The sequence below is a fragment of the Amblyraja radiata genome, chromosome 2, assembly GCF_010909765.2.
Source record: "Amblyraja radiata isolate CabotCenter1 chromosome 2, sAmbRad1.1.pri, whole genome shotgun sequence".
In the NCBI taxonomy this organism is placed as follows: Eukaryota; Metazoa; Chordata; class Chondrichthyes; order Rajiformes; family Rajidae; genus Amblyraja; species Amblyraja radiata.
This window is the reverse complement of record NC_045957.1, coordinates 49,938,827-49,963,378: the sequence shown is the minus strand read 5'-3', so window position 1 is coordinate 49,963,378 and position 24,552 is coordinate 49,938,827. Positions and strand designations below refer to the sequence as shown.

The 24,552-nt window shown below is 46.4% G+C and overlaps 1 long non-coding RNA gene across 1 annotated transcript; it reads right to left on the bottom strand.

Annotated features, from left to right (window-relative positions):
- Nucleotides 1-1,813: 1,813 nt before the first annotated feature.
- Nucleotides 1,814-13,453, bottom strand: LOC116984239. The gene is made up of 3 exons (XR_004414944.1): nucleotides 13,443-13,453; nucleotides 6,654-6,658; nucleotides 1,814-1,855 (listed from the first exon to the last, which is right to left on the bottom strand). It is a non-coding gene; the product is annotated as an uncharacterized LOC116984239 (long non-coding RNA).
- Between the last annotated feature and the right edge of the window lie 11,099 nt (nucleotides 13,454-24,552).

Genomic DNA, 24,552 nt, shown 5'->3' with positions numbered 1-24,552 from the left:
ATCCAATGTGTAATGTATTGCATGTACGGTGCACTGTAACATAAATGTGATATAATAAGTATAAGGAAAGAAATCACATAGAAAATACTCAGCGCTTATTTGATATCAACAGAATGGTGCTGGTGCACAATCACATGAATTGTACTCTCCTCTCCTCTAGGAATCTTAATCCACAAACTAATAAGGGGAATTCAAATTTAACTAATGCTGCTAGAATTTGACTGAAAAGGTATTTATCGTAACACTGCCAGTTTTTGCATTCCAAAGAATTATTGGCTTCTGATCTGATTCCATTGGCTTTCCAGTAAAGTAACTTAAAACTCTCTTCAGGTTTGTAGCACGTAAACATTTTTGGATGGCAGAATCATTCATTTTGGCAGTAACATGTTTGTTTTTTTGTGCCAGCATAATTTCCTACTTCAATCAGGTTTCACCATTCGTCTCAGATTACAATGTCAATCATGACCAGGGAAATTAAGTTTTTTTGCTAATGAAGGCCGGCAAGGTGTACCTTGATGCTGAATCACTCAACATACCAATTGAACCAAACACTTCCTCTACATCCAAATATGGTCATGAAATAATCAGCAGTAATCTTCCATAAAAAATGCTGATACATTCCCACTGGATTGTTTTTGGTGACTCACACTTCAGTACTTTCAGTACTTCAAGGACACTTTCAATATATTAACTTCAACAATAAAGACATTTAACATTGTTGTGTTTCTTTACACTACACTGTAACAACATACTCGTTGTTCTGAGGATTTTAGCATAAAATCCCACAATGCTGCATAACCAAGCTTTCTTTGTTGGTTTTCTGAAACATAAACCCTTGACTGACCCTTCAGTCCCTAGTCATTCTCTTTTACTGAATTCAGAATGAGTCACCGCTATCACAACAGAAAGGAAATTGCTCAAGTACTTTATAAACAAAGCTATTTAACCCACTTTGATTATACGCACAATAATGTGGAAGAAGAATTCTGGCAGCTACACATTGTATAGGTAAATTTGTATGGAAACTTTCCTTATCATGGTAACCTAAATAGAATAATTAATGCAGTCTTCAAAACATTTGCTGCATATTTTCCAGAACCACATAACAATGTAATTTAATTACTGTAGGACATATTTAGAAAGTTTTAAACATCAGGAATTTTTCCCCTCTCTTTCACATACCATGAGCAATGAACTAAAGTCAACAGAGCTCTCCAAAGGGAGGTCTTAAGGACGTGAGATCTTTTAACAACACATTGCATCATCCCTTCTCAATTTTCTCTTTTCCACAGCCTGCAGCTTGTCCCAATGCAATGTCTGTTCATTTCTATTTCTTACTTTATACTATTCTGATAAAAGAATTAGAGAAAGCGATAGAGAAAACTAACCATAAAATGTCATTCAATCTGTGATCATATGAATTAATTCTGGAATCAGTTACGTTTATTTCATCTAAGGTTGTCGTGCATTATCACAAAACGCTGGTTTTACAAGATCTCATAGCTATTTCACACAGAAACATTTGCCAGCAATATTACGCATCAAAAGAATTCAACACCTGCTGTCTACAATTTTCTCACGTTTTAAACACTTCCCTTCCTGAGCATTGCCCCTCAGATATCATCAAACATTTGCACCTCTCCTCCTGTAAATGTTGCTCGGATCACAATACACTTAATGGGGTTTGGCACCAGGGTAGGTAATTGCTCAAAACAAAGAATTAATGCAGACCTCAGTCTATTTAATATATACTGTAGTAATTTCATTTTGAAATCATGAATCTATTTCTTCCCAGTTTATATCATGGCCATCGGAAGGGGGGTTGCGATGGGTGCGGTCACACCTCCCTTTTTTTCTAGAGTAAAAAAAAAATCCAGAGTGAAAAAAAAAATTGGGGCGCAATATATTTTAATTCTACACAAGGACAGAGGGAGTCTTGCCTTTGGGGTCCTCTTGCAGCCGTACAGCCACTGGATGACCCTGGAGTTGCGCTCGATGACCTGAGAGGGTAGAGGCTTGCTCTTCCCCCGGAGTGGCTCGTTGTCGCTATCGCTGCTGCTGTGCCGGGACGGCTCGCTCTCCGAGTTTGGGCAGCTCACGCTGCGAAACTTGAGGGCAAGGCTTTCGAAGGTGGCGTCGGCAGCAAACTTCTCCCTGGCCAGGTTCTCGATCACCTCGGGCTGGAGTCCGCAGTGCTCGAAGAAACTGTACAAGCCCAAGCAGGTTTGGGAGAAGCGGGTGTGACCTGCTGCTGATTCTCGGAGCGCTGCTGGCATGGTTACTTGTGCACCCTGGGATGCTGCTGGCACGGTGACCTGGAAGGGGGGGGGGTGGGAGATAAGGGGGGGTGGGGTGGGGAGAGGAGGGGAGGGGAGAGGGGGGAGGGAGAGGAGTGGAGGGGAGGTATAGGACGTCTGGGAGTGGGGGGGAGCTGAGTGTGGGAGAGCGAGGTATGCAGGCCTGAAGGGGCGGCCTGAGGGGTAGAGGAGGGGAAGGGAGAGGAGGGGGGTGTAATGAGTCGGCAACTTGAAGATATCAAAAGCTTTTTGGTGCTGTGGATACCAGGACCATGCAGTGTCTGTGTGTATATCGCTGAGGTTGGGAATAAATTTCCCCAGGTCATTGACCATTCCAAGGAACCTTTGTAGACTCGTAACGTCAGTAGGAACTGGCATTTCATTGATAGCAACTGTTTTTGATGGGTCTGGTCTGTGACCATCACCTGTGAAAACATGCCCAACTTCAAGGACCCGAAACTTGCACTTCAGGGGATTGAGTTTGAGCTGAATGTCTTTGGCATGGTCCAGCACTTTCTTCAGATTGGCGTCATGCTCTGGCATGTCACGCCCGTAAACGAGGATGTCATCAACAATGATGGTGCATGGATACTCCACAAACAGTTGTTCTCGCTGGGGGCCCCACTCAGCAGATATTCTCTCAATATGGAGAGCTGTTCAATCGCTAATATATATTGTAAATAATTGGGGTCCCAGCACCAAGCCTTGGGGCACCCTACTAGTCACTGCATGCCATTCTGAAAAGACCTGTTCATTCCTACTCTTTGCTTCCTGTCTGCTAACCTGTTCTCTATCCATGTCAATACCCTACCCCAATACCATGTGCTCTAATTTTGCACGTTAAACTCTTTTGTGGGATTTTGTCAAAGGCCTTTTGAAAGTCCAGATACACCACATCCACTGGCTCTCCCTTATCCATTCTACTTGTTACATCCTCAAAAAATTCCAGATGAGTCAAGCATGATTTCCCATTCATAAATCCATGCTGACTTTGACCGATTCTGGCACTGCTTTCCAAATGCGCTGCTATTACATCTTCAATAATCGAATAATGCCATCATCTCAAGCTTCCATTATGACTAATGCATTTGGTTTTCATGAAAAGCAGGAAGCATCGAATACCTTAGTAGGGATATGACCACTGAATATTAAAGTAAATCCAGTTCTGTGTTAAATTTACTGGTCTTATTCTGGGCTGCAGCAGATCTTAACAAATGCTCGCTGGTTCAAGTCATTCAAAATTATCCAGAACCTCTTCTCTGAATTGCTGCCAAGTGAATCTTAGTGGGAAAATTTGTTTGGATATTGCGAGGAACTGCAAAACCCGGATGGTCTCAAATACATTTATTGATACTGCAAACACTTAAAGAACCAAAATGTGCACTACTTGCCAAAATTAGTGAAGACTTTCAAGAAGACAGGCTGGGCCAATGCTGAAAGAGACAATGTTTTTTTGTGTATGTAAATCTGTTTGAAGTTATTTATCCAAAACTGGGCACCTGACTATGTTCAGGAAAACGTTGGTCAAAAGTGGGCTGGGTATTTTTCAAGTAACTGCTGAATGTCAGCAACAACAAAAAAATTAGCAAGAACAGGTTTCTGAGAAACCTCTGAAATGTGAATTGTTGGTGGTTCCTTCCTGATCAGCTCCCCAATCTACCAATCATCCTATTCCCTCACAATTGCATTTTGGGAAGTCAAACCAGGGCAGGATCTTTACAGTTAATGGTAGGGTCCTATGGAGTATCAGAGAGCAGAGGAATCAAAGTATATAGTTATATAATTCCCTGAAAGTGGTGTCACAGATAGATATGGCGGTAACAAAGTCTTTGGTCCATTGGCACTCATTAATTATGGTATTGGGAATAGAAGTTGACGTCATATCACAATTATACAAAACGTCAAGGTGTCGTGGGCCTAACTCACCGAAGATGGGAGGTGCCCACTTGATAACCCCAATGATATACTTGCATATACAGGATTAGGTTTTTTTTTAAGAGAATTAATATGTAGGTGGCTGTTTTTTTTCACATATGGAGTCATTTATTGTAATTTGGTGTATTTTGTTCGATAATACTTTGGTTTTGGGCCTGGTTTTCTTAGTTGAGTGCTTATCCTGGAGTTATAACACAAGTACTTTGAGTTCCCAATGCAATATTCCACCACTCACCTGTTCCCCAATGCAACCCGTCCCCCAACGCTATATTGCACCACTCACGCATATCCCCCAACTGCGCAGGCATGGCTCATTTCCCCTCATCCCCCAGCACTCCCTCCCCCTCCTCTTCACCCTACCTCTTCTTTCCCCTCTCCTCCTCCCCTCCCCATCCCTCCCTCACCTCTCCCTCCATCTCCTTTCTCCTACGCTTAGTCACTCCCTCCATCTCTCCATAACTCCTCTCCCCTCCCTACACCCTCCGATCCCTCTATCCCCCACTCCTCACCTCCCCTTATGCCCCCCCCCCCCCCACTCTCCCTCCTCACCTCCCATGGGTATTTCCCCTCTCTTCCTCCCCTCCCCAATCTCCCTCCCTCTCCTTTCCACTACCCTCAGTCACACCCCCCCTTTCTCCCTCCATCCATAAAAAGCATCTGCAGTTCCATCCTCCACAGGTCATTCATTGTTAGCTGTGGTTTTGATCCCGGTGACTTGACGATTGGACCAGTTTGCTTTGTGTGCAGTGTGTGTGAGTTACGCAAACAACGTGCAAACTGGTCAGACACCCTGCAACCCAACTCTCCCTCCTACCGCCCACTCCGGCTCAGCCGCCGCACGGCCCATCCCCGTCCTGTCCGACCGCCCACTGCTGCCGCTCGGCAAGTCCCCGCCCTGCCCACTGCTGCTGCTTGTTCCATCCCCGCCCTGCCCACCCACCTACTGCTGCCGCCACCGGGTTTGGGGGGGGGGGGGAGGGGGTGGAGTCGGTGTTCGTTATGTTGCGCACCACGAGTTTCGATGAGCTGGTGGAGAAGATCTCGCCCGAGTAGGCTGTGGCGTCGCCATCCTGGCCATGGGATTTACTGACAGGAGAAGAGACCAATCTGTGTGGCGCTGACTGAAGGAATCTGCGCACCCGCGGTTTTTAAGATTTTTAAACCTCAATAACATTTTCAATATACCACCGATCGGAACGAAACTTGTTGCACTCGCAGCACAGGGGAACGCTGTGCAAACTGGCGAAAAATCGTAGCAATATCACGTACCCCCCCGTTTTTGCGCAAATAGAAGAACTGCGCAAACCAGAAGAGCACATGATCAGAGTTTTAGTTATGTACTAGACCAAGTGGGACCCGTTGAGTACCGTCCCCCAAAGTGGTGGGAGGTGGGGGGGGGGGGGGGGAGGGGGTGGCATCATATGAAGGGCTGGTCCCCAAACGCAATATTCCACCACACCCATAGCTCCCATCTGCACAGGCGTGGCTGATGGTTTCCCGTTGTGACATAGAAGATAGAGGCATCCCCCAAAGCAAGATTCCACCACTCACCCATTCCCCCAACACAAGGCGTTCCTTCAACGCAATATTGCACTATTCATGCATAGCCCCGAACTGTGCAGGTGCGGTTCATTTCTCCTCATCCCCCAGCACTTCCTCCTCTTCCTCTTCACCCTCCCTCTTCAATCCCTAGAGAGGGAGGGGGTAGAGAGGGAGGGGGGAAGAGTAGGAGGGGGTGTAAAGAGGGAGGGGGATGGGGTAGAGGGAGAGGGAGAGGGGTAGAGAGGGAGAGGGAGGGAAGGGGAGTAGAGAAGGAGTGTAGAGGGAGGGGGAGGGTGGTAGAGAGGAAGAGGGGCAGAGAGGGATGGGGTAGAGAGAGAGAGGGAGGGAGGTAGAGAGAGAGAGGGAGGGAGGTAGAGTGGGTTGAGGGGAGCAAATTGTTTTAAGTTTTTCTATGGATGTACGGAAATTATTTTTTCTATGTAAAGCACTTTGGTTTCAGCGCGAGTTAATTTAAACGTGCTATATGAATAACATTTACTTACTTACTTACTAGAGTGGGGGGGAGGGAGGGTGTTGAGGGAGAGGGAGAAGGAGGGGTTTAGAGAGGAGAAGGGTAGAGAGGGGGGGAAAGAGAGGGTGGGAGTGAGGGTATATAGGGAGGGGGCATCTCCCTCCTCCACCCCTACCCATCCCCACTCCCCACCCCATCTCATCCTCATTTTCCTCCTCCTCCTCCCCTCTCTCCCATTCCCTGCCCCAGGACCTACCGTGCCCCAACACCAGGGCCTGGAACTCGGCCTGGTTCTCGTAATCGGCCCAGCCCGGCCCTGGCTGTAGACTCCAGCCGTCAGCTCGGCCGCCGCCTGGGCTCCAATGGATGCCCCAACTTCATCCCCGGGCTCGTCCACGACCCCGGACCAAGGCTTTCATTGGTTCCAATGGCGACCTCTTTTTCGGCCCAGATCACTGCCCCATCCCAGGCCCCAGGCTCGGCCCTCACTCCAGCACCATCCTCCCCACCGGGCCTCGGGCCTTGGGCGTTGGGCGTTGGGCATCGGCGATGGAGTAGCCCTCCCTCCCAGTGTGTCCCGTCCTGCCTTGCGAGTGCATTGCGACGTCACTTGGCTGGAGTGGCCCGTCCTGCTTTTCGAACTGTCGTTGGAGCTGGAGTGCGCATTGTGACATCACTCGGTCGGAAAATGGGTTAGTTTCTAAAACTTTAAACGATTAAAACTTAGTAAACTTCGTAAATATAGGTTGGAATGCGACAGGAAGATGTTTAACACGTCAAGGGGAAAATGTCATTAGGATGTGCGACAATGGGAAGGCTGTGGCCAAGCATTTGGAAAAAAATAGGGAAACTAACCAGATTGACATACACATACAGCGACAGGGAGAGTTTTATAGCGATAGATAGGATAGAGAAGATGGATGGATGGATGGATGGATGGATGGATGGATGGATGGATGGATGGATGGATGGATGGACGGACGGACGGACGGACGGACGGACGGATGGATGGATGGATTTAACATCTAGCCCAGTTAGTGACTGTTGTGAACAAAGTAGCTGACAACTAGGGAGAGTCCATGTGACAGCTTGGAAAGACAGCTGACAGGATGGAATAGCTGTTATGGGTTAGCACCACATTGCATCAGTGGCATAGATTGTAAACAGTCTCGCTGCACCCCTAAAAAGCTAAGACAAATAAAAGAAAGATACCCCTAGAGTTTGCAAGAGCGGGGGTGGAAGATGACTCACAGGTGGATTACACGGCTACAGACCACAGAATGGAAAAGACTATGAGTAAGATTAGCGCATTAATGAAGGACAGCGACTCAGTGGTAGAGGGAAAGAAGCTCCAGGTCGGTTCTTGTGGTTGGCAGAATGTAACAACAGCAAAGGACCCCAGAATACATCAGGGAAAGAAGAAGTGCTTGTTAGAGGGAGTGCATGGAAATTGCATTGAACAGTACTTCTTGAGGTCAGTCAAGTCAGTCGAGTGAAGTCCAGCAATGGGTAGAAAACCACAGTTCAGAGGATATCATTATCCCTGTTACTGATGAGGAGGGAACAAGTGCTGTAGAGGGGGATGTAGGTGGTGGTGAGGTTAATCTGTCAGTCAGAGAGAAGAACGGTGGCTAAAATCTAGAGTTAAATGGCCTAGGGCAAGTGAAAGGAAGGAACTGTTAATATAGATTTGGTAAAGGCACTAGAGAGTCTGAAAGGGACAGTGGAAAACAAGCTAGATAAGATGAAAAGTGTATATCAATATGGTGCAGACAGGTTTGGTGTTATTGAGAAGGTGCAGGCTCTACAGGTGGTTGGATCTAGACGGGAGAGGGAAATCAAGAGATTATTGAAGGAGAGGAGACATTTGAGAACGCATTGGAGAAAGTCTACAGTTGACGAGAGAGAGGGAATTAATGTTTTGCAAGTTAAGAAGTCAGTTAGCAATATTAAGGAGGGCAGAACACCTTAGCAGGAAGAGAAAGAAGAAGGAGCGAGTCAGGTCAGAATTTCATAGGGATCCATTTAAATTTGTTAAAAGAATGTTTAATCAGGAAAAACTCAGGAAAGCTCAAGGCTTCATAGAAAGAATTAGTGGAATATTTAAAAAGGACAAACAGATCCAAAATAGAAAAAGGGGAATGGGTTTCCCTCCAGATATACCACCCTTAGGGGAGATAGAGTATGTTAGATGTTTTGCCACCAAAGTGGAAGGAAGTGGAAGCCGTAATAAGGCATGCAAAGGCTTATTCTGCCCCAGGGCCGAATGGAGTCCCTTACCGGGTATATAAAAGTGCACCTGATGAGCTTAGATTGTTGTGGAGGCTCTTGCGTATAGTTTGGGAGAAGCAGGTTATATAATGAGTTTGGAATAGAACAGGGGGATATTTAGTTCCCAAGGAGAAAGAGTCTTCAGAGTTCAGTCAGTTTAGGCCTATATGTCTCCTAAATATAGAAGGCAAGATTTTCTTTAGCATTTAGCACATTGTGGCACAGAGGCAGGCAAGTAAATTAGAAAGGAATTGGTTAATAGATACCACAGTGCAGAAAGCAGGAATCCCAGGTTTCGCATGTTGCTTAGAACACGTTAGTGTAATATGGCACCAGATTCAGACAGCCAAGTTCGAGAGAAAAGATTTGTATGTTGTGTTTTTGGACCTCTTTTGATTTCTTTAGAATTCCAGGATAGTGAAATTTAGTGAAAGCATATTTCCAAGATGTTCGAATGTGTTTTAGTACAGCAGACGTTATGACAGCATGGCAGAGTGTAGAGCTAGGCATTATGGCAGGGTGTAGTATTTCCCCGTTAGTGTTTATAATGGTGATAGAGCTAGTGGTTAGAGCATCACGGTGGGTCGCCGGTGGGTCGTCAATGGCAGGACGGATTGCGCCTCCCTCCAATCAGGCCCTATATGGATGATATGACCTTGGTGACCACAACAGTAGCTTGTACAAGAAGGTTGTAAAATAAGTTAAATGATAATCTTAAATGGGCGAGATTGAAGATTAAGCCTAGTCAGTCACGGAGTATTTATTGGGCAAGGGGAAAGGTAGTAGAGAAAAGGTTCTGTGTAGATGGAGAAGAAATCCCGTCAATGATGGAAAAACCAATTAAACGTTTGGATATGGTATAACAGGAAGTTGGATGACACTGAACTGGTCCAGCAACTTAGAAAGGATGTTACTACAGGTTAGGAAGGATAGAGAAGTCAGGGGTTCCAAGCAAGTTGAAGTTGTGTTGTTTGTAGTTTGGGCTATTCCCTAATTTGATGTGGCCATTAACAGTATATGAGGTGCCAATTTCTAAGGTGGAAAGGTGAGAGAAATTGGTTAGTTCATATATTAGGAAATGGTTAAGGGGCTGTCCCACTTAGGCAACATTTTAGGCGACTGCAGGAGACTATGTAGTCACCACATGGTCGCCACATGTTCGCAAGTGATTGCCGGGGAGTCGCCTTCATGATCGTGATGAGTTCCCACATTCTGGGAACTAGTCGCGGCCTCATTATGGTCGCCGTGAATTTTTCAACATGTTGAAAAATACGCGGCGAGTAGAATGAATCCACCATGGAGATTAGCGAGAATTCTCGAGCCGTAGGTGGGTCGCCAGGAGGTCCTAGTGGGTTGCCAGGTGGTCAAAGGTTCTCAGAGGTTCTCGTAGGTTGAAGCCAGTGCTGACCGGTGAATTTTATTGGCTCATTGGAATAAAAAGGGTAAGCAGTAGTTTTCACAGCCATGAATCTCTGGCTTCTTAAAAGTTGTCCACTCCTTCTCCCCCCCTTCCTCCCCATTTCCCCCTTCCCCCCCCTTCTCCCCTCTCCCCTTCCCCCCTCCCCCCCCCCTTCTCACCCTCTTCCCCTCCCCCCTCCCCCCCCCCCCCCCCCCCCCATAGCGATTCATTTTGTCCGTGAGGGAGAGAAAAGTAGAGGAGGGAAGTTTGCAGATAGGTATGAGTCAGGCCAGTTATGGGGAGCCAGTGATTGGGAGATGCGGGTAGATTTAGGAGGAAAGCTTGTTGTTCCGCAGGAAATAATTACGACTAGTTTGAGGCCTGATATAGTGTTATGATCAGTTAGTCAGCAGATAGTGTATTTTATAGAACTGATGGTGCCTTGGGAGAACGTAGTGGATGAGGCTTATGAAAGGAAAAGGCTTAGATATGTAGAGTTGGCAGCAGAAGTTGAGCAGTGAGGATGGAGTATGTCATGGAGAGGCAGGTTGTAGAGGTTTCATAGCCAGATCAACCACGTCGCTATTTGGAGAGCTAGGAATTTGTAGACAGAGTTTGCCAGAACCCGCCGTTGAGCCTTCCTGAGGTGTCGTGGGCCTAACTCAACGAAACACCAATGAAGGGAGGTGCCTCCTTGATAACCTCAATATTATACTTACATCTACATGATTCGTGTTTTTTTTTAATATGTAGCTGGCTGGGGTTTTTTTTGCTAATGGAGTCATTTATTGTAAGTTGGTGAATTTAGTTAGATAATACTTTGGTTTTTGACTTGGTTTTCTTAGTTGAGCGCTTACCCTGGAGTTATAGCACAAAGACTTTGTGTTTAATTGTAATTGTAATTTAAAAGACATTTGTGAGGTACATTTGGAGTGTTATGTTCAGCTTTAGTCACCCTGCTATGGGAAGGATGTCATCAAGCTGGAAAGGTAACAGAAAGATTTATGAGAATGTTGCCAGGACTCGAGGGATTGAGCGACTTCATTGGGCAAGCAAGGACTTCATTCCTTGGAATGCACAAAGACACTTGCAATTAATTACTACTTGACGTATCTTAGTTTAAAACTTGTGTAGTATGCAAATAACAAAAAAATCCTATGGAACTCTGATTTCCTGCCAAAATGTTGATAGATTATTTTAAGCTATATTCTCATTTTTATTCAAGCATAGAAAATGAAGTAATTTCCCCCCCCCCCCATCCGTCTGAAGAAGGGTTTCGGCCCGAAACATAGCCTATTTCCTTTGCTCTGTAGATGCTGTTGCACCCGCTGAGTTTCTCCAGCATTTTTGTGTACCCACAATATGTACTAACTGTAACTAGTCAACACAGTTTCAACAGGACTGAATGGAAATTGAATCAGGTCAAGAGCAAAACTGTGCTCTGCCTCACTATTACCTGTTTTGCACTAATAGATTTGTTTGGAGGCTCTTTAATGTCTTGCTAGGAATGTCCCAAAGACAAAATTGCAAGAGAATGCTTGAAGCTGCAAAAGGCATGGGGTTAATTATTAAGAGTTTGGATTCCAGGGATTGCTTCTAGCTCCTCCTGGCACCACCAAAACTCATTTTTTAAATCACCAGTTGGTGTAGTTGCTGCTTTTAGATCACAATGTCTAACTGGAACACAGTCAGCAGCTGCACTAATGTATGAAAACTACTTTATCTGAAGCAGGAGTTAGATGTCAATAAAGGGCCTGTGCTCAGACAATGCATCTGCCTGCCATGCTTGCTCAGAAGTATTTGTAATATGGCTGGAATAATAATGCAAAAGAAAAGGCACGGGAGGTTCCACTCTGAGGTTGATCCTTTCTGTACCTTTTTTCTCCCCAAAACAATAGATGTACAAATAATGTGCACCATCAGAAGGGCAGAAGGGTGAGTTACTATATTAATGGCTGTCAAGAGCACTTTGGGGCAGGAAACTGGTCAGGTGTGGAAGGCCAGCTTGCTCAGCCCTCTACATCTGGAGAAAAATAAATGTAGGCATGCCGACAATCGGAGCAGGCTATGTCCAAGAAAATCTGGCCCTATTATACTCTCACATATATAACAAGTGGGCCTTATATAACTCACCAGCTTCCTGACCTAAAGTGCTCTTGACAGCCATTAATATAGTACCTCTCTAATGCCCCTCTGACAGTGTACCTTATTTGTACACCTATCGTTTTGGGGGAAATTATGACACAGAAATGATCAACCTCAGAGTGGAACATCCTGTGCCTTGTCGTTTGCATTATGCATCTCACCATTTTTTGACTTAATGCTCTCTAAGCTCTGCTGTGTCACACAATAGGGGCTGTTGTCATTAATCACTTTGCTGTAAGAGTAGCAGACAGATACCCCAATGAGGTATCTTCCCAGCCTTCCTATTTTTATATAAAAAAACTTTTCTTAAAGGTTTAATTTTATCATTTAATTCCTGTCTTTGAGCATACTTACCAAAATTGAATATAATTTCTGTTCCTCACAGGTTTTGAAAGTCTACAGATAAACACCCAAGCAGCAGCTCAACAACTCCCAATGAACCTTTCCATATTTAACTAGAAAAACTAATAACATAAAGAACCATAAACCATTAGTACCTGACAAGGTTCATAGGTTCATTGTGAGCGTTTGACGGCACTGGGCCTATGTTCGCTGGGATTTACAAGAATGGGGGGGGGGGGGGGCCTCATTGAAATGTACAGAATAGTGAAAGGCTTGGATAGAGTGGATGTGGAGAGGATGTTTCCACTAGTGGGAGAGTCTAGGACTAGAGGTCATAGCCTCAGAATTAAAGGACATTCATTTAGGAAGATGAGGAGGAATTTCTTTAGTCAGAGGGTGGTGAATCTGTGGAATTCTTTGCCACAGAAAGTCATGGACGCAAAGTCAGTGGATATATTTAAGGCACAGTTACTGTAGATAGATTCTTGATTAGTACGTGTGTCAGAGATTATGGGGAGAGGGCAGGAGAATGGGTTTAGGAGGGAGAGATAGATCAGCCATGATTGAATGACATAGACTTGATGGGCCGAATGACCTAATTCTACTCCTATCACTTATGATCTTATGTGTAGAAAAGAACAGCAGATGCTGGTTTAAATCGAAGGTAGCTGCAAAATGCTGGAGTAACTCAGCGGGACAGGCAGCATCTCTGGAGAGAAGGAATGGGTGCCCTTGCTTTCCCTCTCTCTCCATCCCCTCCCACTTCCCAGTTTTCCCACCAGTTTTACTGTCACCGACTCCATTCTATCCTGCACACTCCCCTGACATCAGTCTGAAGAAGGGTCTCGACCCTAAACCTCATCCATTCCTTCTCTCCCGAGATGCTGCCTGTCCCGCTGAGTTATTCCAGCATTTTGTGTCTACATATGAATTTATCCAATCCAATCCAATCCAACTTTATTTGTTAAGCACTTTAAAACAACCAATGTTGACCAAAGTGCTGTACAGAAGAATAAACAAGACATCATAAACAGACAACATAACAGCAAAGTGCTTTACATAAATTAAATAATAAGTTCCATTACAAACCATAGAAAAAGGTTAAAAAAAAAATGAATAAAATGGACACAACACATTTTAACACAAATGTCCCCCCACAGCAGAATCAAAACTTTCCACTGTGGGTAAAGGCACCAGAAAGTTAAGTCCTCTTCTTCTGTGAAACACCCGAGGTCGGGGCCCATTTGTGGCCTTGCAGCCAGTCCGATGATTTTCAGAGCCCTCTTGCCGTGAAGATGGAACTTCGGCGTCGGGTGAAACATTCCTCAGCGGCTTGGAGAAGTCTGGAGCGGCTGCCTCCTCCCTGGGGACCGGGGCACTCGTAGTCCTCAGGCCGCGCCGGTTGTAGCTCCGACCCCGGCGAACTCGAACCCTGGCTCTGCGGCGCTCTAAATCCAGCGCCACCCGCGGCCGGACGCCCGCAGCCCCAGCTCCGCGATGTTGGGATCGACAGCCACAGCGCTCCGGAGCTTACCGCACGGCGACCCGGTAAGGCTTCGCCCGCACCCTGTTGGTATCCCAGCGCTGCACCACCGCCGCCGAAGCTGTAGTCCCGGCCGGTCCCGACAGGAAACGCCGCTCCATTCTCGATGGTAGGCCGCGAGGACGGGGTGAAGAAGCAGCTTGGAGGAATGCTGCCTCTCCAACCAAGTAGGGGACTAAGAAATAAAGTTTCCCCCTTCCCCACCCCCACCCCCCACATAGAAGACCTCCACTAACATTTTTTAACAGGACTTAAAATAAAATAAAATAAAAAAGGAGTAGAGACGGACTGCGGGCAGGCAGCCATACACAGACGGCGCCCACTCCCGCACATCCGCCATCTTATGTTTATGATCTAGGATGACCTTCAAAAGTGTGTTGGCAGATGTACATTTCAAAGCTAGTGCTTCTCAAGACATCTAAAAATGGTAGCAACAATATGCCAGCATGAAAGTGGTCTCTCCATTTTGTACAACATGAAGAAACTCATAAACTGGATAAAGAGAAAAATGGGTCTCTAAGCATTTTTTTTGCAATGGTGATTCCGGCCCTTTATGCCACCCTGAAGTCTATCCATTTGCATTCAGTGTTTTCGATAACAATGCAAATGTGCATAGACTGGAGAATGTGGCTTTGAGAAAACAGAACGTACAAATTATTGATTCATAGGTGCAAAGTGTTAAATGGTTTAGTTTTCTTTTTTTCGCAAGGATTTATTCTGATTATATCATTTTAATATTAAAAGCAATAGTTACTTGAAGAATAGATCAATGCCCATTTCATTTTCATTGTATAAACTTAAAAAAAAGTAAAATAAAACAATTAGTATCAGTTGACTAGTACCAAAATAAGATTATTTTTTAATTAGTCTTTGTAAAGCTAAGAAGTTATATTTTGACTTTTAGATGTAGTACATGTTTTGATAAAAACATATTTTTAACTGTGCATCCCTTCCATTGTAAGGAATCAAGTTTCAAATTATGTCTTTAATAATGCTAACAGCCATCAATTGCCAGGAGTCAATATTATGTTTCATACTAGGTTTCAAGTTGGGAGTCTTTCTTTCTGCAATAATAGCACCTTTTAAAAGCATGTGAAACAGCCTGCTCCCATGGATAGTATTACAATAAGACTAAAGGTTATTTCTGTTCATCACTCAACCAACTGAAAGAATCTTTTTTAATGTACCACAGTATTGCTATTATTTTTAAATTACAGTATATCATCATTAAATCTGTAAATGGTAGAGATGCTATCCATCCCAGGAGCATAGAAACATTTAGTCTGCTTCCATAACTTTATTTAGGCCTGTGAATTCATTGGCATTATCAGTATGTTTTCTATATTTGTAGTTGTTCAAGAATAGCTTTCCCACTGACAAACTGCAGCTAAAGCAAATTGATGTTATATTAAAAGATGTTATGAAGAAACTGCAAGATTACAGTAATCAAAAGCCATTTCAAAAGGCTGGGCCCCATAGCAGAAGCATCCACGTCCCGGAGCTGGAAACTGGAAGTATCCCGAGCTAATTCTGCTTCCACCATAATCTACTGCAACAAGTGATGGCGCCCACTGATTGTCGCTGGAAGCTTGCATTCTTTTCAGGATGACAGCGATATCAACATCTGAAACATGGAAGATGGACAGGAAAGAAGAAGACAAAAAGCTGAAATCTGAGTATAGGGCATGGAGCAGAAATAGGTTGAGGCATTTAGTGATGAAACTGTCCTATTGAGAAACATATCTTGCTACGATTTTGATGCATTTCCAGATCATCCCTTGCATCAGAGGTAGGCCAAAATGCTGGTGAAACTCAGAGGGTGAGGCAGCAATATAGATGCTGCCTCACCCGCTAAGTTTCTCCAGCATTTTTGTCTACATTCGATTTTTCCAGCATCTGCCATTTTTTCTTAAACATCCCTTACATCAGAGTTCTTTTGGGCGAATTTGTCATTGAGCAACTTCAATCCAGACTGTTTGGGATTTCAGAATGCTGGAACATTTTGTTTGCCACACACGACTGGTATAACTACAATCCCAGAGTCAGGCAGAAATTGTCAAGTTCAAGCTCAAAAAACTGAATCTAAAATGCATGGAAGAAGTTAGGTTAGGTAAGAGGGAGGTACAGCGAGACCTGAGTGTCCTTGTACACCGGTTACTGAAAGTTGGCGTACAGGTACAGCAGGCAGTGAAGAAAGCTAATGGAATGTTGACCTTCATAACAAGAGGATTTCAGTATAGGAGTAGAGAGGTTCTTCTGCAGTTGTATAGAGCTCTGGTAAGAACACATCTGGAGTATTGTGTACAGTTTTGGTCTCCTAATTTGAGGAAGGACATCCTTGTGATTGAGGCAGTGCAGCGTAGGTTCACGAGATTGATCCCTGGGATGGCGGGACTGTCATATGAGGAAAGATTGAAAAGACTAGGCTTGAATTCACTGGAGTTTAGAAGGATGAGGGAGATCTTACAGAAACATATAAAGTTGTAAAAGGACTGGATAGGCTAGATGCAGGAAGAATGTTCCCAATGTTGGGCGAGTCCAGAACCAGGGGCCACAGTCTTAGAATAAAGCCTTAGAATTTGTGGAATTCCCTGCCACAGAGGGCAGTGGAGGCCAAATCACTGCAGGAATTTAAGAGAGGGTTAGACAGAGCTCTAGTGGCTGGTGGAATCAAGGGATATGGGGAGAAGTCAGGCACGGGTTATTGATTGGGGACGATTAACCATGATCACAATGAATGCCGGTGCTAGCTCGAAGGGCCGAATGGCCTCCTCCTGCACCTATTTTCTATGTTTCTATGTTTCTATGAATTGATACTGCCACATTGATAATGAGGCAAGAGATAACTTCAGTATCAAACCATTAATGGAAAGTTTAAATTTAAGATTTTTTTTAAATCAATTCTCATGAGATCTTATAAACATTAGGAAATAGGAGTGTATGGGATAACACCATACACAGCGAGTACAATTGAGATGAAAGTCACTGCTTTGGGATTCTCCTTAATCCAATTTACCAAGGTACATTACACGTTGGGGGAACAGACCCAATGGGTCTGCACTTGGTCTAGTCTATATTACTAAAACTCTGTTCTTGACCGGTTTTGGCGATCTGTGCTGCGATTTCCGAGAGAACGGCGCCACCTACGGCCATCATTTTTGGCCACCTCGCTCAGAGCCCCCCTCCGCCGTATGTGTGCCGAGGATTTTTCCCGTCGTTGAAATATGACAGAGATATTAATGTTTTTACAACATTCCCCATTCTCTCTTCTGCCCCCGCTGGAGGCAGGGGAAGGGACTATAAAACCAGGAAGTGGTGTGCCTCAATCAGTCTCTGCAAGTGGTGTGCCTCAATCAGAGCTTTGAATGACACTGACAAATGTCTACAGCACTGTGAGTACCTTTAATTTGGTTTGAAAATGAAAATATGGTTAGAGGTAAAAAAGCACTGCCTGCAAATAGTTGTTTGGGTTTGGGTTGAAGTAAAAAGGCACTCTCTCTCCCCCCCCCCCCTCTCCCCCCCCCCTCTCTCCCCCCCCCCCTCTCCCCCCCCCCCTCTCCCCCCCCCCCCTCTCCCCCCCCTCTCCCCCCCCTCTCTCCCCCCCCCCTCTCCCCCCCCCCTCTCTCTCCCCCCCCTCTCTCCCCCCCCCCTCTCTCCTCCCCCCCCTCTCCCCCCCCCCCTCTCTCCCCCCCCCTCTCTCTCCCCCCCCTCTCTCCCCCCCCTCTCTCCCCCCCCTCTCTCCCCCCCCTCTCCCCCCCCCCTCTCTCCCCCCCCCTCTCTCCCCCCCCTCTCCCCCCCCTCCTCCCCCCCCTCTCTCTCTCCCCCCCCCCCCCTCTCTCCCCTCTCTCTCTCCCCCCCCCCCCCCCTCTCTCTCCCCCCCCCCCCCTCTCTCTCCCCCCCCCCCCTCTCCCCCCCCCCTCTCTCTCTCCCCCCCCTCTCTCCCTTCCTCCCCCCTCTCCCCCCCCCCTCTCTCCCCCCCCCCTCTCTCCCCCCCCCCCCCCCCCCCCCCCCCTCCTCCCCCCCCCCCTCTCCCCCCCCCCCCCTCCTCCCCCCCCCTCCCCCCCCCCTCCCCCCCCCTCTCCCCCCCCCCCTCTCTCCACCTCCCTCCCCCCCCCTCATCGTCGCCCCCGCCTCTCTTCTTCTCCCCCCCTCGATCTTCCCCCCCCCATCTCTTCCACCCCCCCCGTCCCCCCCCCTCTTCCCCCCTCCCCTCTCCGCCCCCCCCGCTCCCACCGCCCGCGCCTCTTCCCCGCCCCCTCTATCGCCCCCCCCTCTTCCCCCCCCACAACCACACGTTGGGGGAACAGACCCAACGGGTCTGCACTTGGTCTAGTATTTTACTAAAAGTCTGTTCTTGATCGGTTTTGGCCATCTGTGCTGAGATTTCCGAGAGAACGCCACCACCTACGGCCGTCATTTTTGGCCACCTTGCTAAGAGCCCCCCCTCCGCCGTATGTGTGCCGAGGATTTTTCCTGTCGATGAAAAATGACAGAGATATTAATGTTTTTACAAAATTCCCAATTCTCTCTGCAGCCCCCGCTGGAGGCAGGGGAAGGGACTATAAAACCAGGAAGTGGTGTGCCTCAATTAGTCTCTGCAAGCTGGAGCTCTGTCAATTAGTCTCTGTCACTCTGAGCTCTGAATGACACTGAATAAATGTCTACAGCACTGTGAGTACCCTTAATTTGGTTTGAAAATGAAAATATAGTTAGTTTGAAGTAAAAAAGCACTGCCTGCAAATGGTTGTTTGGGTTGAATTAAAAAGTCTCTCTCCCTCTCCCTCTCCCTCTCTCTCCCTCTTCCCTCTCCCTCTCCCTCGTCCCTCATCTCCCCTCTCCCTCAACCTCTCCCTCTCCCTCTCCCTCTTCCAGCTCCTCTCCCATCATTCCTCTCCCCTCTCCCTCGGCTTTCCCCCCCACCCTCCTCCTCTCCCCCTCCTCCCGCCCTCTCCTCCCTCCTCTCTCCTCCCCCATCTTCTCCTCCTCGTCTCTCTCTCTCTCATCCCTCCCAACCCTTTTCTCCTCGCTCTCCCCCTCCCCCTCTTCTCGCTCTCTTCTCGCTCTCTCTCTCTCTCCACCCTCCCCCTCTCTCCCTCTCTCTCTCTCTCTCTCTCTCCCCCTCCCCCGCTTCTCACGCTCTCGCGCTCTCTCCCTCCCCCTCGTCCTCGCCTCTTCCCACCGTCTTCTCCTCTCCCCCCCTCTCTCCTCCTCTCCCGCCCACCCCCTCTTCTCTCCTCTCCCCTCCCCCCTCTGCTCCTCTTCTACCTCCCCTCTCTACTCTCCCCCCCTCTTCTCCTCTCCCCCCCCTCTTCTCCTCTCCCCCCTCTTCTCCTCTCCCCTCTCTCCCTCTTCCCCCCCCTTCTCCTCTCCCCTCTCTCTCTCTTCTCCTCTCCCCTCTCTCCCTCTTCCCCCCCCCCCTCTCTCCCTCTCTCCCCCCCCCCTCTCCCCCCCCCCCTCTAGATGTGACTGTAAGTTGGGGGCTATGCGTCAGTAGATAGTGTGGTTATGGGGTAAAAGGAGCAAATTAATAATATTAATATAATATCAAGGGGGGTAATTAGCATGAGTGCGGGGGGGGGGGGTAGTTAGTGTGTGACGCTGCATGCTGCCTCACCCCCACAACCGCACGTTGGGGGAACAGACCCAACGGGTCTGCACTTGGTCTAGTATTTTCTATAGTTTTAGCTGTTCAAGAATAGCTTTCCCTCTGACGTTGGAGATTAACCAAATTATTATTTTTTAATGCAAAGGGTTTAAAATATTCTTTTGAACAGGCAGTTTTCTAATTTCATTCATTAACTTCTCAGGAATTGTTGAGCGAGTCCACACTGACCAATGATCACCCTTACACTAGTTCTATCCTACACACAAGGGACAATTTGCAAAAGCCAATTAACCTACAAGTGTTGATCTGTGGTTTCAGGTTAACAATATTTCATTCAAAGATCAACCTTTCTGTTCTAGCTTCACACATATGTATGCACAGTCACACAAGACATGTGTACGCAGAGAGAATTGTATTGGCATACCATGAATTTCACAGGGTAACACGCAATGTACGTTTTGCCCATAAACAGATATAGACATAAATATGTGTCCATTCACATTACCAGCAGATAAACGGATATAATTTCAGGCAGAGAACTATAATGCTCTACCCCTTGCCTTATCTACAAATGCTGATGAGCGTAATTATTTGTAGTTCCAAATCTGAATTGAAGCAATATCACATTAACTAATGTCTGATTTTTTTTCTTGCAAATTGGAAGACAAATCAAACATTAATACAAGACCCAAGAGCTCTTAAGGGGAATTGTGTTATCTCTGGGAGTAAACTGATCGGAAAATCCATTAATGAAAAAAGAATCGTCTAGTTTTCGAAGAAAGCAAAAGTAAAGAATGTGTAAAAGTTAAAAGTGAAATCAATTTATTGTTCTAACATAAATCAGTCAACTTAAGAATTTCAGAAATTTTTTTTCTGAGGTTATGCAAGATAATAATTCCTTTTTACTGCAATCAATGCAAAGAGCCAACCGCAAAGCTGGTTGATCTCAAGCCAAGGTCAATACATCATTTACTGGATCGGATCTTAAATAAATATTTTGTTCATCTGAGAGATGCACACTTCAAAAATGAGCCAAATTTTGATATATTCAGAGAAACCTTGAGTCACATTCATAGAGTTAAACAGAGCAGAAACAGGCCCAATGACCCAACTCATTTAAGCCAACCAAGATGTCTATCTGTGCTAATCCCAATGCCAGGTTTGGCCCATATCTCTTTAAACGTTTTCTAGCCATGTAACTGTCCAAATATCCTTTAAACATCATCCTTGTTTAGAGCTTAAAGGGCTTGCTCCTGTTTTTCATGTTTCCTTAACATTTAGTTTTAAAGATACAGCGTGGAAACAAGCCCTTCCGCCCACCGAGTTTGCACTGACCATCGATCGCCCATACAGTAGATCTATCCTACACACTAAGGACAATTTACAAAAGCCAATTAACCTACATACCTGCATGCTTTGGAATGTGGGAGGAAACCAGAGTACCAGGAGAAAACCCACACAGTCAGGGAGAATGTACAAACTCTGTACAGACAGCACCCATAGGATCAAATTTGGGTCTTTGGCGCTGTAAAGTAGCAACTCTACCACTGAACCACTGTGCCAATTGTGGCTAAAGGAAATGCACAGATTATTAAAAATTAATCTTTATCATTATTGTTAAACATTTGTAAGAACATCCCCATTGCACTCACTTCCATGGGTGAAAATCCAATGTCTGAACAAGATGTCTAGCACACATCAATACAAGCAACTTCTTTCACATAGATTCACATAGCTGCAGGGAATGTATATTGCATTCTTGATGTGGACTACACCTGAACATTTTTATTTTCCTTCTGAGTTCTTAAATAGATTATTTATGTCTCTGCTGCCATTTGGGATGTTCTGATGTGACTGTAAATGAGCAACATGGGATTTAGAGCTGTCAATGTAAAAGTATTTTTTTCGTATGACATGCTTGCATTCTGGAGAATGCATGCAGTTTCTCTCCATTTAAGACACTCTGGAGAAACTCAATCCAATATCTGCAGTACAATGAGGTTTTATACTTTTTCACCACAAATATAACAATGGGCTATTAAGTACAGCTGCAATTATTTGAATTATCTGTTTAGTATCAACATTTTGTGTGTAGACTGGTAATTTTGTAGATTTACAGATTCACAATGGGAGCACATCTCAACCGATAGGATATCTTAAAATATTCAAACACCAGTGGGTGGTCTGAAGGCTTCTGAAGACAAAATCCAAGACACCCAAAATATAGTTATTTTATTACAATGTTGAGGAATGGCTCTCCATGTACACAGACATCTTGAATGATAATGTACAAAACAAGTGTCTTGAACTTTGTGCAAAGAGCAAACTGTTGGATGGACTTAATGGGTCAGACAGCATATATGAAGGGAAGTGGATAACCAACATTTGTTAAAGGATCCCAACCCAAAATGTCATCTGTCCATTTCCCTTTGCAGGTGCCGTCTCACCAGCTCAAGATTCAAGCAACTCTCTTACGTCTCTGTCTTGAACTATGAATCATGAAAAATGTTTGCAACTATGCTTTGATGCAGGATATGGCCACCCAATGCCTCCCCTGATTTTATCCTTGGAATTTCAATGAGGGACCATTAATATAAACATTGAATTGGTGTCTTCTTCTGCACATGGTACAGAATCAGAATGACCCCTGTCCAATGTTTGGTTTCAAGTCATCTAAGTTATCGATGAACATAACATGGTTATCAGCTTCCTTTAAAGACAGGTTCTCTTTTATATCAATTGGCTGCTGCTCCTATATCCTATAGCTCCTAAAGAATGTCCCCTGCCTAATAACCCAAAACTAGGCAACAAAACTGATTTTTTCAGTGTTCTTGATAAATGACATACAGATCATAGTGGATACCACAGTAATCCATGCTGGTGGTGACAGCAATGCACCAGATTAGCCGTGACCTTGTTGAATACAAAGGTGACTACAAAGCTGCTATAATGGGAGATTAGTCGTATAAATAAAATCAAGAACTTTATGACTCATTTTGATAGAATGGACATGCTCTTGACATCATAAGATGTCTAAACAAGTGATATGTGAGCATTATAAAGTAATTAATCCTGAAGCAGTTTGAATGGTGTATTGAACGGCACACTGACAAATCTTCTCATGTCATGCAAATTGAAAGATGTTATGTTTAAAGAAGTTACAAATAAATTGCAAAGATAGTTTAATCCAAATGCATTACAAATACAGGTGCACAACCTTTTATCCGAAATCCTTGGGACTAGACACTTTTCGTAATTCTGAATTTTTCGGCTGGAAGATTTTTAGCGTAGATTTTAACGGCTGGCTCAGTGGTAGAGTGCTCGGCTCATATCCGCAAGGTCGCGAGTTTGCGCCTCGATCCCGGCAGTTACTCGATCGCGAATTTGAGTCTTCAATGTAGTTTTTTCTTGCAGAATAGGAGAGAATAGGGAGGGTTAGGCTGGGATCATTCTCTGCGAGATGATCTTAGTGCGGGAGACAAGTGTAGGAGAGGTGTACTGACTGTGTGGGCAGAACTTTGGAAGTGATTTCCCACCATTCTCGAAAGCCGCTGTGCCTCCCTGTCCCTGGGATAGCAGTGGGCGATCAAACAGCACAATACCCCCCTCCCCCTCCAACTTCAGAGAAATCTGCTCCCCGATGGGCCGCTACGGCGACAAGTGGCAGTTCGCCCACAGCCCGAGCTGCGCCACCCCAAGAACAAGACGTACCTTGCACACCATCAGCTTCTGCCCCTACGGGGAGCGTGTTCCTCTGGAGTTGGAGCGGGCTGGGCTGGAGTTGCTGATCTGGGATCTCCGTGCTTGCAGTGGGCCTGGAGGTCGGTGTCCCGATGAGGGGGCGCAGCTCGGGCTGTGGGCGAACTGCCACTTGTCGCCGTAGCGGCCCATCGGGTAGCGGCTTCTGGTGGTCCTGACGTCTCCGGCCACCCCCCTGTACAGGAGCTGAGACTGGGAACTGTACCGCACTTGCAGGTGAGCAGGAGAGTGGGGTTGTTTGCAGTTGCACAGGGAGGGGGCAAGGGCGGTACAGTTCCCAGTCTCAGCTCCTGTCCAGGGGGGTGGCCGGAGACGTCAGAACCTACAGGAACCTGCTCCCCGATGGGCCGCTATAGCGACAAGTGGCAGTTCGCCCACAGCCCGAGCTGCGCCCCCTCATCCGCAACCCGGGTACCTCTGGAGTTGGAACGGGGCTGCCCCCTCCCTCTGCAACTGCAAACAACCCCACTCTCCTGCTCACCTGCAAGGGCGGTACAGTTCCCAGTCTCAGCTCCTGTACAGGGGGGTGGCCGGAGACGTCACAGCCCGAGCTGCGCCCCCTCATCCGCAACCCCAAGAACAAGACGTACCTTGAACACCATCAGCTTCTGTCCCTATGGGGAGCGTGTTCCTCTGGAGTTGGAACGGGGCTGGGCTGCTGCTGGGTCTCTGGGATCTCTGTGCTTGCAGTGGGCCTGGGGGTCGGTGTCCCGTTAGTCCTGACCTCTCCGGTGACTGGCACTGACCTGCTGGCATCGCCGACGTGAAGACAGTGCAAAGCCCCCGCGCCGGTGGAATGGGCGGGGAGCTGGAGAGGGGAGGGAAGGGGTCACACACATGGCCGGGAAGCAGAGGGGTGTAGGTGGGGTGAAACTGAAGGGAGCGACAATCTGCTGCTGCCTGCCCGCTGAGTTAAAAAGTTCCCACGCAAGACTCGCGATACACTGTATATCGTGAGTCTAACGTGGGAACTTTGTAAATCAGCGGGCAGGCAGCAGCAGATTGTCAATTATTAACCCTCCCGCGCAATATACCCTCACCTTCTCTTTTATGAATGGGGATTTAGTTCCCCTTTCTTCGAGGACCGACCGGAGGTTCCGCTGTCACCTCTGCGGGCCGCCCTCGGTGAACGTCTTCAAGGACCTTTCTTCAAGGACCGAAAAAATGTCCGCTATTCGGAGCTTTTCGTTATTTGGAATTTCGGATAAAAGGTTGTGCACCTGTAACTGAAATCTGAGTGTG